General features: G+C 36.2%; 1 pseudogene; it reads right to left on the bottom strand.

Moving 5' to 3' along the window:
- Positions 1-22,292: 22,292 nt before the first annotated feature.
- LOC102129025 (enolase-phosphatase E1 pseudogene) lies at positions 22,293-24,121 on the bottom strand (annotated as a pseudogene).
- Between the last annotated feature and the right edge of the window lie 1,732 nt (positions 24,122-25,853).

Genomic DNA, 25,853 nt, shown 5'->3' with positions numbered 1-25,853 from the left:
AATAGATGATAGATAGATAGATAAAAAAAGAAGCGAGTTGTTTTTCTTACCAAAAAGTACAATATAAGATAAAGACATAATTATAAAATAGTGAAATGTTAATATTGACATAACTTGGCCTATAGAACAATGGAACAGAGGTTCTGAAGAAAGCTCTACATATACATACATTTAGAATTTGGAAAAAGGGATATCTTTAATAAGTGGTTTTGGAATTCCAACATCACTTATGTGCAGATGCAAATAAAAATCTAAATGAATAAAAAACCTAATAAAAAAAGCTTAAACTAAAACTATTAGAGCAATTATGGAAAAATTTGTGCAATTTCAATATTGAAAAGTGTGTTGAACAAATCATAAATAGATAACTTGGTAAATTTGGCTGAACAAAATTAAAATTATTTTAATTTTAAAATTTAATACAGCACTAAATATTTGCAAAATGAGTACAAAAGCATGGAAGAAAATATTTGCAAAATGTGTGATAAATATGATTGATTCAACATTAGTCCCACGAATATGTAAAGCAGAATTTTGTTTTATATGTCATGTTTCAATTCATATATGGAAAATATACTTGGATTCTATATTGTTCTTAACTAATAACAACAATAAAAATCACGGGTATGAAATGGATCAGCCTGGTGCTGGTATGTATGCATTTAATCTAGATTTAAACTCTAAGTATAATGGGAAATTCTGAAAATTTTTAAACAAAAAAACTAAATAATCTGCTGAACAATTGTGAGATGCAAAGCCTCATTGGTCTTTTTACGGATTATATTACAGAAAGTCTAGAGTGGAAGATTGGAGACTAGTTAATGTCCTAATGCAGATCAAAGATGATGGTAACTTGGACTTTAGATGTGATAGTTAAAGAGGAAAAAAATCACAAATCGATGAAATTGCCTGAGCTTTTGTCTTGAGCCACTCAGTAGATACCACTGGCAATTGCTAAGATGGAAAAGCGTATTGGGGAGAGCATGTGGATTAAACAGGATTGGATGAAAGTTATTACTTCCTGAGGTAAACGGTTTCATTAGTACCTCTAACTGAAACATAATCAATTTAAGACTTTTCTGTTTCTAAGAAATTTATTTTATCTTAGTGCCAAATATTATAGCTATCCTAATTAAAATGATGGCAGAAGCCAATTAGACATGATATACACTTGTTTGTCACAAGTACTGAGAGATACTGAATCTAAATTAAAATGTTATATATAATTAACAAGTGGTGCTCTGTTCCATTTTTGCTGTCTTGCTTCCCATGCAAAATTTTAAAACGTTTGAGTAAAGATAAGGACATAGACTCACATCTTTCTTTGAATCCTCTAGTACCTGGCAGAGTATAACACTGACAATACGTAGTGATGAATGACTGGGTGACTGCATATCATGTGTGTTGTATACATGTGTGCATTTGGATTAGACTGACAGTGTGTAAACAAATTACTTCTGGAAACACAACATATTTGAAACTACATTATTAATTATTAAGTTATCATATTTAATAATAATGATATAAGTATCTGAAAGAGGCTATAAGTCTTTAAAACTTTTTAAGAGTTTCCAAAACTTGCACTCTACCAAGGTCAAGTTCTACAACTCAAAAGAGTTAAGAGTTAAGTATATCTTTACCTAGAGATGCTTCATTTTTTAGAATCTTGATGTAAATGCTATCATGTTTTTTACTACAACTTTTTGTATATTCTATGTCTTTTTTTTTGTTTGTTTTTTGAGATGCAGTCTCGCTCCGTTGCCCAGGCTGGAATGCAGTGTTGCCATCTTGGCTCACTGCAACCTCCACCTCCCGGGTTCAAGCAATTCTCTGCCTCAGCCTCCTGAGTAGCTGGGATCATGCCCGGCTAATTTGTTTTGTATTTTTAGTAGAGAGGGGGTTTCACCATCTTGGCCAGGCTGGTCTTGAAATCCTGACCTTGTGATCTGCCCGCCTCGGCCTCCCAAAGTGCTGGGATTACAGGCGTGAGCCACCTCACCCGGCCAATTCTCTGTGTCTCATTCAAATGCTTAGTCAAATGCTCACCCCACCCATCCTTCTCCTGCCCCAGCCCATGGTTCTTATGGCATTTTAAATGGAACTCTTTCCAAATATGCTTCTTCTCTCAGGCCATTGGTATATTCTTGGATGCTGTGCAGGCCTCGAGATATAGTATGTGCATTCTAATTTAAAGTCCTCCTCTCCATCTTGATGCTCTCCTGTATTTATTTTTATGCGTAGCTCTAGGTAATCTTCAAAGTATCTTTCCTCTGTTATCACTTTTTGCTCAGAGTACATTACTGTAAACTAAATGTATGATCATGCTACTTTTCTATTAGAGAAAGAATGAAGGATGAAAATCCTTATACTTCTATAAATTTTTCTTTTAATTTGGGAAGTGATATCTTCCCCAGCATTTTTATCTAGAAAACATTAGACAGTACTGTGTCATAGGTCCACATCCAGCCATAGGGGATGTTGGAAAATTGAACTTTCCATCTATAAGAAAAAAAAGGCCAATAACAAAGAGGAAGTCAGTGTGCTTTGTATGACTATTTCATGGTGACTGCATGGTTTCCATGACAAAGTATTATGCTGAATTCTTTTTTTTTGTTGTTGTTTATTTATTTTTTTAAAATTATACTTTATGTTCTAGGGTACATGTGCACAACTCTTTTCTTGTTCTTTGATTATAACTTCTCTGAATCTTTCACTTCTATTTTCACTCATCTCCAGTTCTCCTTAAATCTGATTGCAGTTTTCTTTGAACAGCAATTAAAAGCCTATAAAACCTAGTTTATAAAGTAGTATATCATCATATATGTTACATTGCTTCATTGCAAATGGTAGATTTGACTCTCTTCATCTCTTACCACTCTTCATCTAGCTTGATACTCATTTTCCAAATTTTCTCCACTGATCAGATCTCAAGAGTAACAAATGAAATGAGAAATATTTAGGGCATACATCTTTAGCGAAAATAGCATAGCTTCAACTAACTAATGTCAATATATAAGAAATAAACCTATAGGAAAGTGAAGTTTACTTCTTCAGTAAAGAAAGCCATGTTAGTTTGCTGACTGTCAGTTCATCCTAGTTTTCTGGTTTTAAGTTCTGCCTACTTTCCCTTTTATGTTCTAGTTTCCAAAACATCACCTCCAGGTACCACTGATTCCTGAAAGTGTGTATCCATTTAAATAATAGAAAGAGTCTGAGGTTTGGAGTCAGAAATTATAGTTTGGGAGTCAAACTCGACCATAAATGAGCACCATGGACTCATTTTCTAAACGTCTTTGAATGTGGGATTCTTCATTTATAAAGTGACGATAATAATACTAGCCATAGAGGTAGTCCAGTTAATAAAACTGCTGAAACTTGGCACATAGAAGGGGCTGAACAAAGCTTCTCTACTTTTACATCAATCAAACAATCCAGTGTCCCAATGAACAACACTTTAACACTATAATTGAAGGCAATATGTATGAAATTTAACCTTGAACTTGGAATATTTTTATTATTTCCATGAATACATTGGTAATATGTTTTTTAAGTTCTAAGCCAACGTAAGCTAAGGCAATACTGTGACCCAAAGTTTACATGTTTTATGATGGTCTACATAAGGAAGATGTTTCTTGTGTCTGATCAATAACACAGAAGCAGCTGAAGAAACAATATGTGGATGCTTCAAAGATGAGTGAAAACATTTCTTCCAATACGCACCATCCTCAAGTATAATTGATGGTACTACTCTGCAGTGCTTTTGCACCTGTTGAAATGTTATGTTGAATCATAAATGATATCTGGTATGAATACAAAAGGAAATTGTGAGTGATGTAGCAATCTTTAGTGCAAACCAGGAAGATAATTGCTAAATCGTGAGAGAATTAAGGGGAAATGCATTGTTTGCTCATTCAAACTTATTCCCATAAACATTTACAAATATTTTATTTTCTTAAAAATTAAAACTATGACTGACAGTTTAACACCTAATTTCTTACAAATTGGTATCACCAGGTCAGGCAAATTATTCTTTGATTAAAATACAGAAAATGTTGAAAAAAATTTTTGCTCTTCTGTGTTTTGCTTTTCTTCATCTGAAATACCTCCTTATTTTCTTTCTTTTTAATTCATCTTTGTCAGACTCTCCAAAAGTGGTGCGTCCTCTATTGAGTATACCATTCTTCCTTTTGAAAGCAAGTACACTCAACTCATCCTTGTCATTTGGAGTTGTACTGACCAAACTAGTACCTACCATGTGCCAGCTTAAATATTTCACTGCTGTTTCAGAAGCATTAATTGCCTCTTTTCATCTCAGACTCTGCGCACCATTCTACTAATCTTATTTCCTCAAATGAACAATACTCTCCCACCGTTTAATATTTATTTACATGATTTCCTTCTGTCTGAAATGGTCTTTTCCTCCTATTGGTCTGGCTAACTACTATCCAATCTTTAGGTCTCATTGGAAAGGTTACTTCTTCCAGAAGGCATTCTCTGATCTTTTACACTTCTTAGGTCTTTTGCAATATGTATACCCCAAGCTCTGTGTATTTCTCCTATTATAATACTAATCAAAATTGGTCATAAGTTGAATTTAATCATCTGTCTTCCTGAGAAGGTCTGTGAAGGCAGAATCTGGATTGAGTATTCACTGCTTCAAGCCTACCACACAGCACTGTATTTGTCAGGAGATGAATGATAATAAATACATTTTGAAGTAGTAAATTGAATCTTAAGATCCTTGAGAGCAAAGACTGCAGATTCTACTTCCTCTGTATGCTCCATACAGCATTCCATAAGGGTCCAAAGTCTATTAGAAATCCTCAATACTTATCAAGTACATTCCAAGGATCCTAGAGTTAGGAGATGTTTTATAAACAGTCTGATGTAAAGTATTCAACTTATGCTATGTCGCAGCAGCAAAGGATCAAAGGCCACAAACCTGGTTGACTTAATGGAGCACACTGAAACCCAGGTTTTTCAACCTCTGGAAAGGGATTTCTCCATGACACTATGTTGCCATATGGGTGGATTCACTTTCAAAGTTAGACTAAATTATTTATCCACCAAAATGCTACCATGGTTATTACAAACAAATGTCATCTTACACGTTCTTCCCTCAGCCGTCAGAAATAATGATCCCTATTGAATACCAAATCATTGTAGAAGCTCTTGTAGAAGATTGTTAGATTTCAGAAGCTTGTGACAATTTTCTATGTCCTGATGTTCTTGACATAAGCAAAAAAAAAAAAAAAATTTCAAAAGTCTGATTTTTTTTCCCCATTTACTCCACATAAACACATGTGCACACACACACACACACACATACACATTTACAAACATCCTTCTACTGTTCAACCATGTCTCAGTTTATAGAAAAACATTGCAGACAGTTAAATTTGGCCAACCATTCTAGTACATCTAGTAATGGTCAATTTCCTGTAATGCTAAGTTATTCCCAAGACTTTCAGTTAAATATTGTGGGCAATGAATTCATCCTTTGAGAGAACTGAAAGAGCTATAAAGTACTTCATATAGTAATTTAGTAAAGTTATCCAAAAGAGCTAAAATTTCCCTAAGTGACTTACATGCTGAATTGTTTAATTGGGTCCATTACATTCAAAAAAGATATTTGTCATATAAAATTCTTCCTTCTATAAGAATGAAACCACAGAACTTGACATTTTCTATGTTAATTAAAATTTTGAATATTTTTCTTAACACTTGTCGAATCACTGTGAAATTTCACACATCCATTTGTTATTTTATCCTGACAAAAGATACGATGTAAATGGTAAGGAGAAAACAAATCATTTGTTCTTTCTGTTGCTCTAAAAGTGCCCATATCTGCTAATTCATTGTTTTCATATCTCTGAAATCACAACTGTAGTCATATTTAGAAGTAATAATCTTTCTGCTTTAAGATTAGCACAACAGGATACTGGGCAGAAATCTTATAAATTTTTGGTATAGCAGGTAAATATTAACATAAAATACATGCTAACTTCTAGCATAGAGAGTTTTAGGTAGAAGCAGTGATAGACTTATGTTCATGGGTAAGGAAATAACTCATCTTTTAAGATATTGTTCTTGAGTTTGGAAAGTAAGATGACAAAATATAATTTTGTATAATTAATCATTTGTCAACAATTATTATTTAGACATTCTTAGGTCCTACAAGGCTAATAGGTTTTTGCTTTACTAGATAATTCATGGCAATTCAAATAGACATTGGTAAATATTTAAATTTGATATTTGATGCTGATTACATTTCAAATAGTATATCCAATGTAACATGCCTTCCTAATTGTGTGCTTGCATACCTGTGTGTTTATGCATGTGTTAAAGAAATAGTCAATCCTCTCTTTCCAAAACCCTAAACGTCTCCATCATGACTGCATTAAATGAAAGGAAGAGAGATGAGACCTTAGTAGGAAAACAATGGCATTTAAAAAATAAATATGTAAAGTAGTTTTTAATCCTTTACTTTCACCTAATGAACTTGTGATATAAGGTAGGTGTAATTAGAGCTGTCAATATTGAATTTCAACTGTGCACTGCACTATGAATTTAATTTAAATTTTCCTATCCCTATTTTTCCCTTCCCTTCACCTCTGGGAAAAATTGAAGCACTTGACTGCTGCTGTGGCAAATTGGATCCTAATAAGTATGATGCTTTACTGCTTCTTGTTTTTGCTAAGATACAACTGCAATATTTCAGGAGAACTCACCTGGGCATTAATTCAACAAGAAATATTGGTAGGAGCATTCTATTTTCCACATTTTGATATCTCAGCGAATGACTTGCATATAAAGAGGCCCAGCAGCTGTATTTTTGTTTTGTTTTGTTTTTTATCATTCACCAATGTGCTTGTCATTTCAACCTCAGGTTCCTCTGACTCACCTCTGGGGGCTTAGAAATAATACTTCTCTCCATGCTTCAAATTATTTGAGATTATAATTTTTAAAAATCTGAATAATGTAACTGATAAATATGCTTAGATATGAAGGGTTTGATTTCAGAAGGTATTCCAAAACTATCACCAACATCACAGGTCATGATAGGCCTTACTTAAAACTTGAATCACTTTTTGAGAAACCAATATTTATGATATAAACAACGAAAAGCAGAACACAATCAATAAGACTTTTTCAAGTTAAGATCAAATATTTCATGAAACAAAGCTTGTTAAATATTTTATAAATGAAGAAATTTGAAAGTGCTACGAAATATACTTAGTGCTAGTAAGAACAGAAACTCGTAGAATTTTCATGTAATGCTGCGAAGCGTGTAAATTGGTACAACTCCTTTGAAAGAATTTGGTAATGCCTATTAAATCTGAATGTGTCCATGATTCTACATAAATATACATACATTGTTAGCCCTAAAGACATATACAAGAATGTTCATAGCATCATGATTCATAATGGACAAACCAGAAACTACTCAAATGTCCACCAATAATAAAATGAATAACAGAATAGACATAAGATGCAACATTATTCAACAATAAAAATGAACAAACAGATGCCATATGAAATAATATTAATTTCTCTCAGAAACACAATTTTTAATGACAGAAACTGGGGGAAAAGAATCTGTATTGTTCAATTTCATGATCATGAGTTTAAAAAGAGTAAAATCTAATATAAGGAATAGAAATCACATTAGTGGTTACCTATGAGGAAGCTTCTGGAGTGTTGATTGTGTTCTGTTTCAGGATATGAATGGTAGTGACATGAAAGATTTACTTATGTAAAACTTTCCTCAGCTGCCTTTCTTATTTGCCCACAATTTATATGTGCTTCAGATTTCAATTAAAAAGTTACCTAAAAGGGACAATATGAAGTGTAACAAAATATAAGACATCCTCGGGGGGCGGAGCAAGATGGCCAAATAGGAACAGCTCCAGTCTCCAACTCCCAGCGCGAGCGACACAGAAGACCGGTGATTTCTGCATTTTCAACTGAGGTACTGGGTTCATCTCACTGGGGAGTGCCGGACGATCGGTGCTGGTCAGCTGCTGCAGCCCGACCAGCGAGAGCTGAAGCAGGGCGAGGCATTGCCTCACCTGGGAAGCGCAAGGGGGAAGGGAATCCCTTTTCCTAGCCAGGGGAACTGAGACACACAACACCTGGAAAATCGGGTAACTCCCACCCCAATACTGCGCCTTAAGCAAACAGGCACACCAGGAGATCATATCCCACTCCTGGCCGGGAGGGTCCCACACCCACGGAGCCTCCCTCATTGCTAGCACAGCAGTCTGTGATCTACCGGCAAGGCAGCAACTAGGCTGGGGGAGGGGCGCCCGCCATTGCTGAGGCTTAAGTAGGTAAACAAAGCTGCTGGGAAGCTCGAACTGGGTGGAGCTCACAGCAGCTCAAGGAAACCTGCCTGTCTCTGTAGACTCCACCTCGGGGGACAGGGCACAGTAAACTATAACAAACTCAGCAGAAAACTCTGCAGACGCAAACGACCCTGTCTGACAGCTTTGAAGAGAGCAGTGGATCTCCCAACACGGAGGCTGAGATCTGAGAAGGGACAGACTCCCTGCTCGAGTGGGTCCCTGACCCCTGAGCAGCCTAACTGGGAGACATCCCCCACTAGGGGCAGTCTGACATCCCACACCTCACAGGGTGGAGTACACCCCTGAGAGGAAGCTTCCAAAGCAAGAATCAGACAGGTACACTCGCTGTTCAGAAATAGTCTATCTTCTGCTGCCTCTGCTGCTGACACCCAGGCAAACAGGGTCTGGAGTGGACCTCAAGCAATCTCCAACAGACCTACAGCTGAGGGTCCTGACTGTTAGAAGGAAAACTATCAAACAGGAAGGACACCTACACCAAAACCCCATCAGTACATCACCATCATCAAAGACCAGAGGCAGATAAAACCACAAAGATGGGGAAAAAGCAGGGCAGAAAAGCTGGAAATTCAAAAAATAAGAGCGCATCTCCCCCGGCAAAGGAGCGCAGCTCATCGCCAGCAACGGATCAAAGCTGGACGGAGAATGACTTTGACGAGATGAGAGAAGAAGGCTTCAGTCCATCAAATTTCTCAGAGCTAAAGGAGGAATTACGTACCCAGCGCAAAGAAACTAAAAATCTTGAAAAAAAAAGTGGAAGAATTGATGGCTAGAGTAATTAATGCAGAGAAGGTCATAAACGAAATGAAAGAGATGAAAACCATGACACGAGAAATACGTGACAAATGCACAAGCTTCAGTAACCGACTCGATCAACTGGAAGAAAGAGTATCAGCGATTGAGGATCAAATGAATGAAATGAAGCGAGAAGAGAAACCAAAAGAAAAAAGAAGAAAAAGAAATGAACAAAGCCTGCAAGAAGTATGGGATTATGTAAAAAGACCAAATCTACATCTGATTGGGGTGCCTGAAAGTGAGGGGGAAAATGGAACCAAGTTGGAAAACACTCTTCAGGATATCATCCAGGAGAACTTCCCCAACCTAGTAAGGCAGGCCAACATTCAAATCCAGGAAATACAGAGAACGCCACAAAGATACTCCTCGAGAAGAGCAACTCCAAGACACATAATTGCCAGATTCACCAAAGTTGAAATGAAGGAAAAAATCTTAAGGGCAGCCAGAGAGAAAGGTCGGGTTACCCACAAACGGAAGCCCATCAGACTAACAGCAGATCTCTCGGCAGAAACTCTCCAAGCCAGAAGGGAGTGGGGGCCAATATTCAACATTCTTAAAGAAAAGAATTTTAAACCCAGAATTTCATATCCAGCCAAACTAAGTTTCATAAGTGAAGGAGAAGTAAAATCCTTTACAGATAAGCAAATGCTTAGAGATTTTGTCACCACTAGGCCTGCCTTACAAGAGATCCTGAAGGAAGCACTAAACATGGAAAGGAACAACCGGTACCAGCCATTGCAAAAACATGCCAAAATGTAAAGACCATCAAGGCTTGGAAGAAACTGCATCAACTAACGAGCAAAATAACCAGTTAATATCATAATGGCAGGATCAAGTTCACACCTAACAATCTTAACCTTAAATGTAAATGGACTAAATGCTCCAATTAAAAGACACAGACTGGCAAACTGGATAAAGAGTCAAGACCTATCAGTCTGCTGTATTCAGGAGACCCATCTCACACGCAGAGACATACATGGGCTCAAAATAAAGGGATGGAGGAAGATTTACCAAGCAAATGGAGAACAAAAAAAGGCGGGGGTTGCAATACTAGTCTCTGATAAAACAGACTTTAAACCATCAAAGTTCAAAAGAGACAAAGAAGGCCATTACATAATGGTAAAGGGATCAATTCAACAGGAAGAGCTAACTATCCTAAATATATATGCACCCAATACAGGAGCACCCAGATTCATCAAGCAAGTCCTTAGAGACTTACAAAGAGACTTAGACTCCCATACAATAATAATGGGAGACTTCAACACTCCACTGTCAACATTAGACAGATCAACGAGACAGAAAGTTAACAAGGATATCCAGGAATTGAACTCATCTCTGCAGCAAGCAGACCTAATAGACATCTATAGAACTCTCCACCCCAAATCAACAGAATATACATTCTTCTCAGCACCACATCGTACTTACTCCAAAATTGACCACGTAACTGGAAGTAAAGCACTCCTCAGCAAATGTACAAGAACAGAAATTATAACAAACTGTCTCTCAGACCACAGTGCAATCAAACTAGAACTCAGGACTAAGAAACTCAATCAAAACCGCTCAACTACATGGAAACTGAACAACCTGCTCCTAAATGACTACTGGGTACATAACGAAATGAAGGCAGAAATAAAGATGTTCTTTGAAACCAATGAGAACAAAGATACAACATACCAGAATCTCTGGGACACATTTAAAGCAGTGTGTAGAGGGAAATTTATAGCACTAAATGCCCACAAGAGAAAGCAGGAAAGATCTAAAATTGACACTCTAACATTGCAATTAAAAGAACTAGAGAAGCAAGAGCAAACACATTCGAAAGCTAGCAGAAGGCAAGAAATAACTAAGATCAGAGCAGAACTGAAGGAGATAGAGACACAAAAAAACCTCCAAAAAATCAATGAATCCAGGAGTTGGTTTTTTGAAAAGATCAACAAAATTGACAGACCACTAGCAAGACTAGTAAAGAAGAAAAGAGAGAAGAATCAAATCGACGCAATTAAAAATGATAAAGGGGATATCACCACCGACCCCACAGAAATACAAACTACCATCAGAGAATACTATAAACACCTCTACGCAAATAAACTGGAAAATCTAGAAGAAATGGATAATTTCCTGGACACTTACACTCTTCCAAGACTAAACCAGGAAGAAGTTGAATCCCTGAATAGACCAATAGCAGGCTCTGAAATTGAGGCAATAATTAATAGCCTACCAACGAAAAAAAGTCCAGGACTAGATGGATTCACAGCTGAATTCTACCAGAGGTACAAGGAGGAGTTGGTACCATTCCTTCTGAAACTATTCCAATCAATAGAAAAAGAGGGAATCCTCCCTAACTCATTTTATGAGGCCAACATCATCCTGATACCAAAGCCTGGCAGAGACACAACAAAAAAAGAGAATTTTAGACCAATATCCCTGATGAACATCGATGCAAAAATCCTCAATAAAGTACTGGCAAACCGGATTCAGCAACACATCAAAAAGCTTATCCACCATGATCAAGTGGGCTTCATCCCTGGGATGCAAGGCTGGTTCAACATTCGCAAATCAATAAACATAATCCAGCATATAAACAGAACCAAAGACAAGAACCACATGATTATCTCAATAGATGCAGAAAAGGCTTTTGACAAAATGCAACAGCCCTTCATGCTAAAAACGCTCAATAAATTCGGTATTGATGGAACGTACCTCAAAATAATAAGAGCTATCTATGACAAACTCACAGCCAATATCATACTGAATGGGCAAAAACTGGAAAAATTCCCTTTGAAAACTGGCACAAGACAGGGATGCCCTCTCTCACCACTCCTATTCAACATAGTGTTGGAAGTTCTGGCTAGGGCAATTAGGCAAGAGAAAGAAATCAAGGGTATTCAGTTAGGAAAAGAAGAAGTCAAATTGTCCCTCTTTGCAGATGACATGATTGTATATTTAGAAAACCCCATTGTCTCAGCCCAAAATCTCCTTAAGCTGATAAGCAACTTCAGCAAAGTCTCAGGATACAAAATTAATGTGCAAAAATCATAAGCATTCTTATACACCAGTAACAGACAAACAGAGAGCCAAATCAGGAATGAACTTCCATTCACAATTGCTTCAAAGAGAATAAAATACCTAGGAATCCAACTTACAAGGGATGTAAAGGACCTCTTCAAGGAGAACTACAAACCACTGCTCAGTGAAATCAAAGAGGACACAAACAAATGGAAGAACATACCATGCTCATGGATAGGAAGAATCAATATCATGAAAATGGCCATACTGCCCAAGGTAATTTATAGATTCAATGCCATCCCTATCAAGCTACCAATGAGTTTCTTCACAGAATTGGAAAAAACTGCTTTAAAGTTCATATGGAACCAAAAAAGAGCCCGCATCTCCAAGACAATCCTAAGTCAAAAGAACAAAGCTGGAGGCATCACGCTACCTGACTTCAAACTATACTACAAGGCTACAGTAACCAAAACAGCATGGTACTGGTACCAAAACAGAGATATAGACCAATGGAACAGAACAGAGTCCTCAGAAATAATACCACACATCTACAGCCATCTGATCTTTGACAAACCCGAGAGAAACAAGAAATGGGGAAAGGATTCCCTATTTAATAAATGGTGCTGGGAAAATTGGCTAGCCATAAGTAGAAAGCTGAAACTGGATCCTTTCCTTACTCCTTATACGAAAATTAATTCAAGATGGATTAGAGACTTAAATGTTAGACCTAATACCATAAAAACCCTAGAGGAAAACCTAGGTAGTACCATTCAGGACATAGGCATGGGCAAAGACTTCATGTCTAAAACACCAAAAGCAACAGCAGCAAAAGCCAAAATTGACAAATGGGATCTCATTAAACTAAAGAGCTTCTGCACAGCAAAAGAAACTACCATCAGAGTGAACAGGCAACCTACAGAATGGGAGAAAATTTTTGCAATCTACTCATCTGACAAAGGGCTAATATCCAGAACCTACAAAGAACTCAAACAAATTTACAAAAAAAAAACAAACAACCCCATCAAAAAGTGGGCAAAGGATATGAACAGACATTTCTCAAAAGAAGACATTCATACAGCCAACAGACACATGAAAAAATGCTCATCATCACTGGCCATCAGAGAAATGCAAATCAAAACCACAATGAGATACCATCTCACACCAGTTAGAATGGCGATCATTAAAAAGTCAGGAAACAACAGGTGCTGGAGAGGATGTGGAGAAATAGGAACACTTTTACACTGTTGGTGGGATTGTAAACTAGTTCAACCATTATGGAAAACAGTATGGCGATTCCTCAAGGATCTAGAACTAGATGTACCATATGACCCCGCCATCCCATTACTGGGTATATACCCAAAGGATTATAAATTATGCTGCTATAAAGACACATGCACACGTATGTTTATTGCGGCACTATTCACAATAGCAAAGTCTTGGAATCAACCCAAATGTCCATCAGTGACAGATTGGATTAAGAAAATGTGGCACATATACACCATGGAATACTATGCAGCGATAAAAAAGGATGAGTTTGTGTCCTTTGTAGGGACATGGATGCAGCTGGAAACCATCATTCTTAGCAAACTATCACAAGAACAGAAAACCAAACACCACATGTTCTCACTCATAGGTGGGAACTGAACAATGAGATCACTTGGACTCGGGAAGGGGAACATCACACACCGGGGCCTATCATGGGGAGGGGGGAGGGGGGAGGGGGGAGGGATGGCATTGGGAGTTATACCTGATGTAAATGACGAGTTGATGGGTGCAGCACACCAACAAGGCACAAGTATACATATGTAACAAACCTGCACGTTATGCACATGTACCCTACAACTTAAAGTATAATAATAATAAATAAATTAAAAAAAAAAGACATCCTCATGAAAAAACAGATCTTTCATTTCTACTTTCTTTGTTCTTCATAGTATTTCACATATCTTTTCATTCCAGCCATAATGTATTAATTATATTTTTATTTTACTATGTTATAAAAATATTAAGTGAGAAAGAATGCATTACTATTCTCATACATCCAGGATCTAGTGAGGTGTCTATTACATGTTAGGTTGATTTATGATAATAATAATAAAATGTTAAAAACTAACAGTTGTTGAGTGTCTGTTATATGTCACTATTATTATAAATTATTTTTATGTTAACTTATTTCAATTTTACAATTATCTGATTTGGTTAATATTAGTTCCATACTTCATATAAGAAAACTCAAGCACTTGGTGGTGCAGTTATTTGCCCAAGGATGTATGCAAAGGAGTGGTAAAAAACAGGTTTGAAATTCAGACTACAGAGCTTAATTTCTTAACTACCATGCTACAAAGAGCAGGTTAAGCATGTAACAACACAGGATTGGCGAACAGTAAGTTCTCAGGAACTGTGAGCTATGAATACACTATTCAGTTGATAAAGTCAGATAACATAGTGATTATTCTTCTTGTTGAAACTATAGAAGATGGAAATAGGCAGATACATTTACTCACACATGTCACTCTGCAATAGGCACCGAAGATACAACGGATTAAAATATCAGATGAAGTCCTAGCTCTCAGAAATTAAGCTTTACTAGAAAAGACAAAAATTAATGAAATCATCACATTTGTTATAAGGGCTGTTAAGGAAATCTATTGAGTGCCTAAACATACCTAATAGGGTGAAAGGCACACTGATAAAAGTAAAGGAAGCCAGTGGGACGTAACTAGAGATGGCCAAGAGATGGCTGGTTCGAGACAAAAGGAAGAGGAAGGCAGGGCCAGAGGACACAGTTAAGTGGGTGAAGAACTTGAAGAAATGTGATCACAAGGAATTGAGAGATGGCTGTACGTATAAAGAATAACTTCATAAGATCACCTTGAGTAAACTATGTTCTATGCTTTTAATGAAATATTAGCAAAGTTATTTTAATAAAAAGAAGACTGTGATGAAATTAAGTGAAAAAGACAAAGTCACTAAGTTTAGACCTCTGATTCTGTGGGAGTCACTTTATCATTTGAAGTTTCTCAAGTATCTTTGTTTTAATGAGTGTAAATAGAGTGGAATAAACAATCTTGCAATTTTCTCCGTATACAAAGCAAATGGTGATGCGGTCTGAGCATTACCTTATTCTATTGTGGTCTTTCAGCAAATCCTATAAACACAAGTTTTAAGTGACTGTTATTTCCACTGTCCAAGTCAAAAGTCAATCGATGGTGGCTAAATACTGACAGAATTGGTGCTGCTGGGATTCTGAAAGCATCTCTCCCCTTAAGCTGGATGGAAAAATGATGCTGCCTTTATAACACTTTGACATTCATCACTTTCTGTCATATCTCTAAAATAAAATCCGCGGTGCCCGAGAACCTGACACATCCGCATCCAATCATGGTTGCAGGACTCATCAACCACCTTAGTGAATCCTGGGTGACACTGTGTGGCTGCATATCACTGTACTGAAGTAGTGAGGTGTCAAGCAAGGTTCACTATAGGGTTTTGTTGTCTTTTAAATTTTGTTAATTTGGGTAATAAATCAAAATCCTGAGAAGTAAAATTTATGTTTATAAACATATTTGCCAAACAATACAAATTTACTTTAAATTAACCTATGTTCTATCTGCTTTTCGTAGAGCTAAAGCAAGAAATAGAACCAGTAACTATAACTGGTAGGTAGATTTTTTTTAATTGCCGAAACAAGTGTTGGTATATTATATACAGTCTTGTGCAATGGTGGGCATCTTTGTCCTTGAGGTGCTCTGGTAGAGGCTGGGAGGATATACGGGGAGGAAGATACCAGCAAGGGAAGCTGTTAAGAGGGGAAGTTTTTAAGAGTAAAAGCCTATGATTGCTCATTAAGAGCCACACTCTTAAAATTTTCAAATAATGATAATTGCTATTAATGAACACAATATATGCTGGCATTATTCTGAATATTCTAAGTAACATCAGTTCTAAGTAACTGAAAACATTATCTCATTCAATCCTTAAGACAAACATATGACGTAATTATGACTTCTATTTTACACAGAACCTAAAAAGAATCTAGTGACTATTTTAGATTCCAAAGAACCTAAATAAGTCTAGTGACATAACATTAGCTTATAAAAGAAAATACCGGACCTGCAAACTAAATCCGTTTGCCCTTTCATCTCGTGACTCAAAATAGAAAGAGTGTGGCCATGTTCTTGTAAAGTAAATGGGGTAATTTGGATTGAGGCAAGACAATTGTTCAAATCTCTCCTCGGTCTCTCTGCAGATAAGTACCTCTGAAATAAGTCTCTTCCCGTTGTATTTGATTATATCCTCTCCCCTCTTTCGGTTCATTATGGCTTTCTAGGTTTTAAGGCGCCTATGTTTAATTAAACCCCGGATAACGTAAGTCAGTTAAAATGGCAGTCTTTAAAGCATGTGAAACTAACATTCAAAACATGTAATTGATAATTGTAGGAGTGAAGCTCCGTGAGTCTGGCATTTCCTTTCTGTATTCTTATGCAATCAAAATAAAACTATACCAGGTCTAATTTTAAATATTCAACAGACAAAAAAAAAAATTACTATCCCAGAAAGAAATTTTTTATAAGAACAAACTTTTGTTTTTGTTTTATCTTAATTCTTATGTAAAAAAAGTATTTGCAGAAATGTTGACTGACTCTAAATGAGAAATTTTAAAATTAATATGGTATCGCATTATTTTGTCTTACTGTTCACTTATTTTGTCTGTCTGATTTGGTCCATGAAAAATTGCTTTACTTGTGTATTTTCATACATAGTTTTTGATATATTAAGTATTTTAAGAAGTCAGAGTCAGTCGAAAGTGTTAGTAATGACCACTATGACCCCAACTTTGCCCTCAGCTTGAATTAACTTTAGGCAGGATTCTTCCTGACTCAAAGCCACTGACCTTCTGTTTTTGTTGTTGTTGTTGTTGTTGTTGTTTTTAGAACATTTACTTTAGAAAACTTGGAAATTATTTTTCTGTCATTTTAAGATGTAAATATTTTGCCAATTTTTCCACCCAGGAATGTCTTTCTCAAGAACCAGGGAGTCATCTTTTTAGATTGTAATCATCAGGAAAGATAGTGCCCCTACTGCAGTCTCTGTAGGAAGATAGGAGCCTAACTTCTGGCATGCCCTGATGCAAGTTAAAAAACTACTTCCTGCTATAAAGATGAGAAAAGTTTGTTTTTCTCTTGGATATAGCCAATAAGCAAACACAGATGGCCTAAAACTCCTGCCTTAGCCCGCTATTTAAAACTCTGTAGTCATGTTTGTTTCAACAGAGTTGAGCTCAGTCTTTCTCTTCTTGCAACAGAAGTCTCAAATAAAGTCTTTCTTGCCTCTTTAGAGTTGTTGGGTGCAGGTTTTGCTTTGACATTAATCAGCAGCAGCTCCAAAAAGATTGATAAGATGTTCTTAATCAATAATGGTGCTTTATTAAATAAAGTGCAAAGATAATAAAGCAAACATCAATCTTGTTCTATAATTTAGAATGTAGACAAAAGAGGCATAGTAATATAGGGCAAAAAATACAACGGTTTGGAGTTGGGAGATATAGAATTCTAATTATACCCCTGAATGACAAGTTCACACATAGTGCAAGGCAGGGCTTCCGTGTGTACCTCTGAGATCATTCTCCCCTGTGCACATTCAGCAGAATTTGAGGAGAATAAGAATAATAAGAATATACAATTAACTCACTCACTAGGTAGACTGTATATTAATAGTAGAAAGAATATATACACACACATATATATATATATATATAGTTCCAGAATGTGCCAGAAATATAATTACTATAGCTCCTAGTTATATGGGATGGACATATATGACAGACTCCATTTAATGACCCTTCAGTAACCTGTGATTAAAAATCCTGCAGAATGGAAATCACAAAACCAAAGCAAATTCTCTATGCTTTGTGGCCACATTTTCTTCATTCTAGACTCTGTTCTTTGCACTTAAAAATGTAATATTATTAAACTGAGATGAACATTTTTCACATCCAACTAGTAAATCAAATGTTTATATTAAATCTATTTGATTGTTAAGGTATTTTGGTGCCAAATATCTATTAAGAAAATAAACAGTATATTTATTAGTTTCCTACTGTCGTGTAACCTATTACCACAGATTTGGCAATTTAAAGCAACACATTTATCATCACTCAGTTTCTCTGAGGCAGAAGTCTGGGTAGGGTCAACTGGGTAATCTGTTCCAAGTCTTACAAGTTTAAAATCAATGTGTTGACTGGCTAAGACTCTTATCTGGAAGCTCTGGGAAGATGCTACTTCTGAGTTCATTTAAGTCGTTGTCAGAATTAGTTTTCTTGCAGTTGTAGGACTGTTTCCTTGCTGGTTGTCAGCAGGAGTTTGCAATCTCCCCGTAGATTCCACCCATCCTCCTTCATACATGGCTATTCTACCTTCAGAGTGGCAAGAACATATTATATTCTTCTCATACTTCAAATATTTCTGACCTCTGATATCAGTCAGAAAAACCTTTCTGCTCTTGAGGGTTCTTGTGATGAAACCTGGCCCACCTAGAGAACCCAAGATAATCTTCTTATCTTAAAGTCTACTGAATTACATGACATAACAAACATAGGAGTGACAATTCATCATATTTACAGGTTTTGTGGGTAATGGCTGTTCAACTTTGAAGAACCATTTCAGATATTTGCCTCCCACACACAGTTATAATGCGTTTTATTTATACTGAAAGGCTACTTTCAATTAAAATGTATCTTTTAAGAAGTTCTATTTTGAGACCTGACACAAAAATAATGACTAATGTCTTATAATTACTAAGGAATAACTATAGGTTTGCTACTGTGCATAGTACTTTAAATGATTTTTTATCTGATTCTCACAACAAAAATATGCTGTCCTGAACAGCTATATCGTTATTTTATAGATAAATTCAAGTTAAAGAGAGCTTAAGAACCTGCCTAAAGTCACATAGCTCGACTTCCATCAAAAAAATAAAACTCATCCCTCATCCAGAATCAACAGATTGACTAAAACTCCCTATAGCTCACTGTAACTTAGTAATAACTGAATGTTTCTCTAGGTTTTGCATTTTATAACTAGGTTTAATGCAAAATTGAGGATATACTTGATCATGATAAATACAAACATTATCTTTTCAAATTGATAAAAAAAAAAAAAAAAACTGTAAGAATGGGAAGTTGAATGCTAAGTTTCCTTGAACTTTTAAAAAATAAATTGTGACTTCCCAAATAATTTCATGTACAATACTGATACCAACATTTCTATGTACTCCAGGAATTATACATGACTAACTACATATTTTCCTTTGTGGACTCATTCTTAGTTAAAATAAGCTTCTTCATGTTACATAGTAACACTTCTTCCTATCTAGTTATGCTCAGCAATCTAACCAACTAGAATAAGGTGAATTTTGTTTTGTTTTGTTTTGTTTTGTTTTTGAGATGGAGTCTCACTCTGTTGCCCAGGCTGGAGTACAGTGGCATGATCCCGGCTCACTACAGCCTCCACCTTCCAGGTTCAAGTGATTCTCCTGCCTCAGTCTCCCAAGTAGCTGGGATTACAGGTGCCTGCCAATGCACCTGGCAATTTTTTTTTGTATTTTTAGTAGAGACGGGATTTCACCATCTTGGCCAGGCTGATCTTGAACTCTTGACCTTGTGATCCACCCTCCTAGGCCTCCTAAAGTACTGGGATTACAGGCGTGAGCCACTGCGCCTGGCCAGGTGAAGTTTTAAAAACCAAAGGGAAATAAAATAAGTATCTAAATCTGTCTTCTATGGCTCATTGGTTGTGGGATATAATGAATTATGAACTCTTTCTCTGTGTTGGTTTTATCATTAGCAAAATAATTATAATAACCTACTTAAATGAAGTCATGAGTGAAAAATTATTGAAAGACTGAAAACTACTTTGTAGACACCAAGTATTCTAACAAATAATAAGGATAGTAATAAAGATTTCCATTTACCAACTTGGGAATTATATTTCTCATTGCTTTATTTGATCATCTTTTAGGTTATAATCTTTGAGATATTGAATTTGTATAGTATTTTGACATCCCAGCCTATATTTAATAACTGATTAACATTATTCTTATACTGTTAATCTCACTGTTTCCTTAAAATTTTTTAGAATTTTAAAAACTACTCAAGAAATAGGAAAACAAGAGCTCTTATTCAAGAAATGTCCTTTAAAATATAAACTATAACTTAGAACAAATGCTAAAGATAATCATTACTTTGTTTGCTTTTAGCATGATGTCAATTTTGAGGCCATTTCTTTGTCTTCTATATGCAAAATATTTAGAAAAATTATAGAATCTGCAGAGCAGAAGAGAAATAGCATATTAAACTAAGATGCTATTTAAAAGAAAAAAATCCAAATTAATAAATGCATACATGTATGAAATAATCTATTCCAATATCCATCATAACCAGGAATTCCCCTTGCTTCTGGTTGAAATTTGGTTGACAGAGAACTAAATATTTTGTTTATCAACATTTTTTGTTGATTCATATACCAAACTAAAACTTTCTTCTTTCTAATTCCCATCAATTTATGTGATATAAAGTCTACTTCCTTTCCACAGATTTAAAAAGACTTAATGAGATTTAAGATCACATTTTAAATGTTCTCATTTAAAACATTTATAGATTTCTTGTTTGCTTTTTGATTTTCTTTCTCTCATATTACAAAACACTATCTAGGTCACTCTGTCTGGAAAAACCCCATGTAGACAATTTCTTTAAAAATATAAAGTCAATATAGGGGCCAGGCGAGGTAGCTCATGCCTGTAATCCCAGTGCATTCGGAGGCCAAGGCAGGAGAATCAGATTAACCCAAGAGTTCAAAGATAAAGTGTTGTACTTCAGCCTGGGTTGAAGAGAGCAAGACCCTGTCTCTACATAAATATGGAAAGAAACAATGCAGATAAATAGTATAGGTGAATTAGGATTCTGTGTTTTCCTAGAACCTAAAGAGATGTCCTGAAATCACTGATTGCATATCGGGGTGGATCTTTCAATCTCAGAGCTCCCCATTACTCCAAAATTTGGCCCCATAAGCAATGTATCATTGAAATAATTATTTGATTGAAAATGTTAGCTTTGTCCACTAGAGCATTTTTGTTATAGAATTAAAATAAATATGGAAATATGTCTGAATAAAGTGATACTTTTGTGTTTTAGTATTAGTCTTATTATTGATAAGTAAATATTGTATATATTTACTATGTAGAGCATAATAATTTGAAATATGTACAGATTGTGAAATGACTAGGTTGAGAAAATTAACATATGCATTACCTCATATACTTATTACCTTTTATGGTGACAGCACTTAAAACCTACTTTTTGAGTCATTTTCAAAAATACATTGTTATTAACCATAATTGCCATGTTATATGATATAGCTCTTGAATTTATTCCTCCTGTATATCTGAAATTTTGCATCCTTTGATAAACATCTCCTTAATATCCTTCCCCCAGCCCCACCTCTATCCCCTGGTAGCCACCATTCCACTCTCTGCTTCTGTAAATTTGATGATTTTAGACTATTACTGAAATCATCCAGTATTTGTCTTTCTGTGACTGGCTTATTATACTTAATGTCCACCAGGCTCATCCATGTTGTTGCAAATGACAGGACTTTCTTCTTTGTTAATGCTGAATAGTATTTCATTATGTATATATACCTCATTTGCTTTATTTACTCATCCTTTGGTGGTCACTTATATCGACTTTCTGTCTTGGCTGTTGTGAATGCTGCTGCAAAGAACATGGGAGTCCAGAGATCTCTTCAACATACTGATTTCATTTCCTTTGCATATATATTCACTAGATGGATTGCTATGTCATATGATAGTTATATTTTTAATTTTCTGAGGAACCACCAGGTTGTTTACATTCCTGCCAACACTGTGCAAGAATTCCCTTTTCTATACAACCTCTCCAACACTTGTTATTCCTCGTCTTTTTTAACACTAGCCATTTTAACATGTGTGAGGTCATATTTCATTGTGGTTTTGATTTACATTTTCTTGATGACTAGTGATGTTGAGTGTGTTTTTATGTAACTGCTAGCCCTTTGTATGTGTTCTTTTGACATCCAAGTCCTTGGCCCATTTTTTTTAAGAAGAAAATGCTTTTATTAATCACAACATGAAATTAACAGACATCCTATTAGAATTAAACCAGGATAAATACTGCTGTTATAAAATTTACATTTCTCACATCCATTCCAGAAGAAAATCTTACGTATTAGGGCTCATCTTAATCTTATGGACTGATTTCAGTAAAACTTTTTAAATAGTAAATAGCAATTAACATATTCTCAAACTGTGCTAAGTAGTTAGAAAGGTAACTACAAAATATATAATGATAACACCCGGCAGGATTAGAACTGTTCCATTAAGAACACAGCTCTGTTTTAGCTGTTACATCAGTGCACCTTTTTCACTGGTAAGGCAACTGCTTGCTGTGGGTGCCACAATGATTACCAAGTTTCTTCTTAAAAGACACTTGTTTGATCAAGACTCAAGTGAGTTTTCTTTCCCAATTTTCATCTTTTGGAGCAGAAGGAAATACCTTGGTCTTTGATATACATAAGGATGCAAATATGAAATACAGCTGTTATAATCTTCTAAATCACAAACAGGGGCAATGAATTATTATTAGAAAAAAGTCTTTGAAATATTTCATTTTTAAAATAACAAGGCTTCTGAATAATCTCTCAAAACTAGCTTTCCATTTTAGTACATGACTTGATAAACATAGCACATTAGATTGGTTTTTAGCAATTTCTTCTATCAACTACACTTCGCTCTCACTAAGGGTTAGAGTATGATTTCAAACAATTTCTACATATAAAACATCTTTAAATAAGTTTTGTGTTCACTGAACTGAGACTTCTTTCACTTATGTACCTGTGGAAGTTAATTTGAGCATACACATATATACATACTTGCATACAGACTTCTTTCACTTATGTACCTGTGGAAGTTAATTTGAGCATACACATATATACATACTTGCATATTATGTGTACATGTATGTTTTTTAAGTAAGTTACTTTTACCATTAGAATAAACCTAGACACTACAGGGACAACTCTGGGAACAGTGCGGTCTGCCTTAGCAACCCTTCTCTAGGTTGAGGAAGGCAGGTATAGTTCGCTGAAGGATATGATGAGGTTGTAGTAAGTCTTCTCATCATCTGTTAATCCTGCGTTGCCTGGTCTCACCACCACAGCTACGTGCACATCTGCTTCCTCAGCAGCACTGGCCTCTCGAGTAACATCTGTCAGAAACAAAATGTTGTTGGTTGAGCATCCAATGCTGTCTGCAATCTTTCGGTAACTTTCACTCTCCACTTTGCGTCCAATCTTGGTATCAAAGTGACCATCGACAAGCTCAAGAATATCTCCCTCCGTAGAGTGCCCAAATAACAGTTTCTGTGCCTCCACACTCCCTGAGGAATAGATGTACACCTTCATTCCGGCCTCTCTCCATTTCCTGACTGCTGGAACTACATCTGCAAAGAACTCTGCTTTCCTGCGCCCAGCTGTGAATGCCGCCCTCCATATGTGGCCCTGCAGCTGTTTGAGTGCAGTAGTCTTTCGATCCAGGGACATCTGCCAGCACACATTATCTACCACGGCCTGGATCATCTGCTGCAGATCATCCACTCCATTCCCAGACGCTGCAGGGATAGGAACCCATCCAGGTGGGCGTCCTCTTCAGCCTGTTTCCTCAAAAGACTGACAGCCTGCTGGCACTCCTCTTCATCCCAATGTATCTGCAGATCCTCTTTAACATTTTCTTCGATGTAAGGAAATAAAATGTCCTTCACGAAAGCAAGCGGGGTTGTGGTACCTTCGATATCTAACAGGATCACGGTGACTTCGGCGGGGACCGAAAGCACGACCATTTCCCTACCGGATGCTACGGGACTCGGTCTGCAGTCGGGGAGGGTGGAGGGCGGCGCCGGCTGCGGCTGCGGTCCGCGGTACCTTCCTGGGCTTCCGATGGCCCTGCGCGATCTTGGAGCCAGCGACCAAGAGCAGCCCGCCGCGCGTAGGGAAGTGAACACCTCTGCACACCTGGCACTGGAAAAGGCGGCCGCCCACGTTGGCCCATTTTTTAATCGGGTTATTTGTTTTCTTGTTATTGAATTGTTTGAGTCCCTTATAGATTTTGGCTGTGAATCCCTTATCCCATGTATGGCTTGCATATATTATTTCCCATTCATTAAGATGTTTCTTCACTCTGTTGTTTCCTTTGCAGTGCAGAATCTCTTTAGTTTGATATAATCCCATTTGTCTATGTTTGCTTTTGTTGCCCGTGTTTCTGGGGTCATATCCAAAAACTCATTGCCCAGATCAATGACATGGAGATTTTTTCATCTTTTATTTTAGTAGTTTATAGTTTCAGATCTTCTATTTAGTCTCATTTTGAGTTAATTTTGTTGTATGGTATAAAGTAAGAATCTAATTTCATTGTTCTACATGTGGATATCCAGTTTTCCCAATGCCATTTATTGAAGAGAATGTCCTTTCCCCATTGTATGTTCTTGGCATCTTTGTCAAATATCAATCAACAGACATTGGAGCCTTTCATAAGGTGGAGGCTGGGAGGTGGAAGAGAATCAGAAAAAATAACTAACAGGTACTAGGCTTAATATTCAGGTGGTGAAATAATCTACGCAACAAACTCCCATGACACAAGTTTACCTATATCACAAATCTGCACATGTACCCCTGAGCTTAAAAGTTCAATTTTAAAAATAAATAAAAATTCTACATGTTTTTCCGGAGGAATTCAATTAACCCAAAGTAATTCCAGCATCAATGAAAACAATATACAAATTTAGGATTGACTTTAGAAGGCTGATGTTACTAGAGAAAGAGCCTCAGGCCTTGATGAATGCTCATGGTTACATGAGTGACTTCCTTTTAGTGGTGGCGTTTATTTCTCCAAGGTTCTAACTGCTGAATTGTCCTAGCAGTGCAGGGGCTGCAGTGATGACCCAGGGAATTGCCTTGTATTTCCTTGGATAGCTATTATGCCCCATATAAACCATTGCTTCTTTCATAAAACTTGGTTCCAGTTTTGGGTCTTCCATTTGGTTTACATGTGACCCCGGATGATTCACTTTACCTTGAGCTTTGTTTCCTCATCTATAAAATGGGATTATAAAAATGCTTACATTGCAGCTGTCACCAAGATACAAGAAACTATTCCTTTATTACTTTACTTTTTGTTCTGAAGTTTTATGATACAAATTTCATTTCAAAATTATTTGAATGCAGTGTTACAGGATTATTAAAGGGAAAGTATTTTACTGGACATAAGAAAGATAATGTAAAAAATAAACATATGGGCTCTGTTTATAAGACCATGAACTTAATGAATCTCAGAAAATAGTAACCTTTTATAAATAAATATTTTTCTCTAAAAAATAATCAACGGACTAAATGCATGGCTTTAGTTCTGGGTTCTCTGTTCTGTGCCATTTGTCTATGCATCTATTTTTAGTCCAGCATCATTCTGCTTAATATGATATTTTTGTAATCTAGAATTTTGTTTGTGTATGTGTGATTCTCAGAACTTATTTTAAAGTTGACCTTAAAAACACAAGAGATGTTTTCTGTTTTTGTTTTTTGTTTTACTTTTTTGTCATGATGA

This window comes from Macaca fascicularis, chromosome 17 (genome assembly GCF_037993035.2).
Source record: "Macaca fascicularis isolate 582-1 chromosome 17, T2T-MFA8v1.1".
Lineage (NCBI taxonomy): Eukaryota > Metazoa > Chordata > Mammalia > Primates > Cercopithecidae > Macaca > Macaca fascicularis.
The sequence above is the reverse complement of the archived record's forward strand: the minus strand, read 5'-3'. Positions and strand labels throughout refer to the sequence as shown.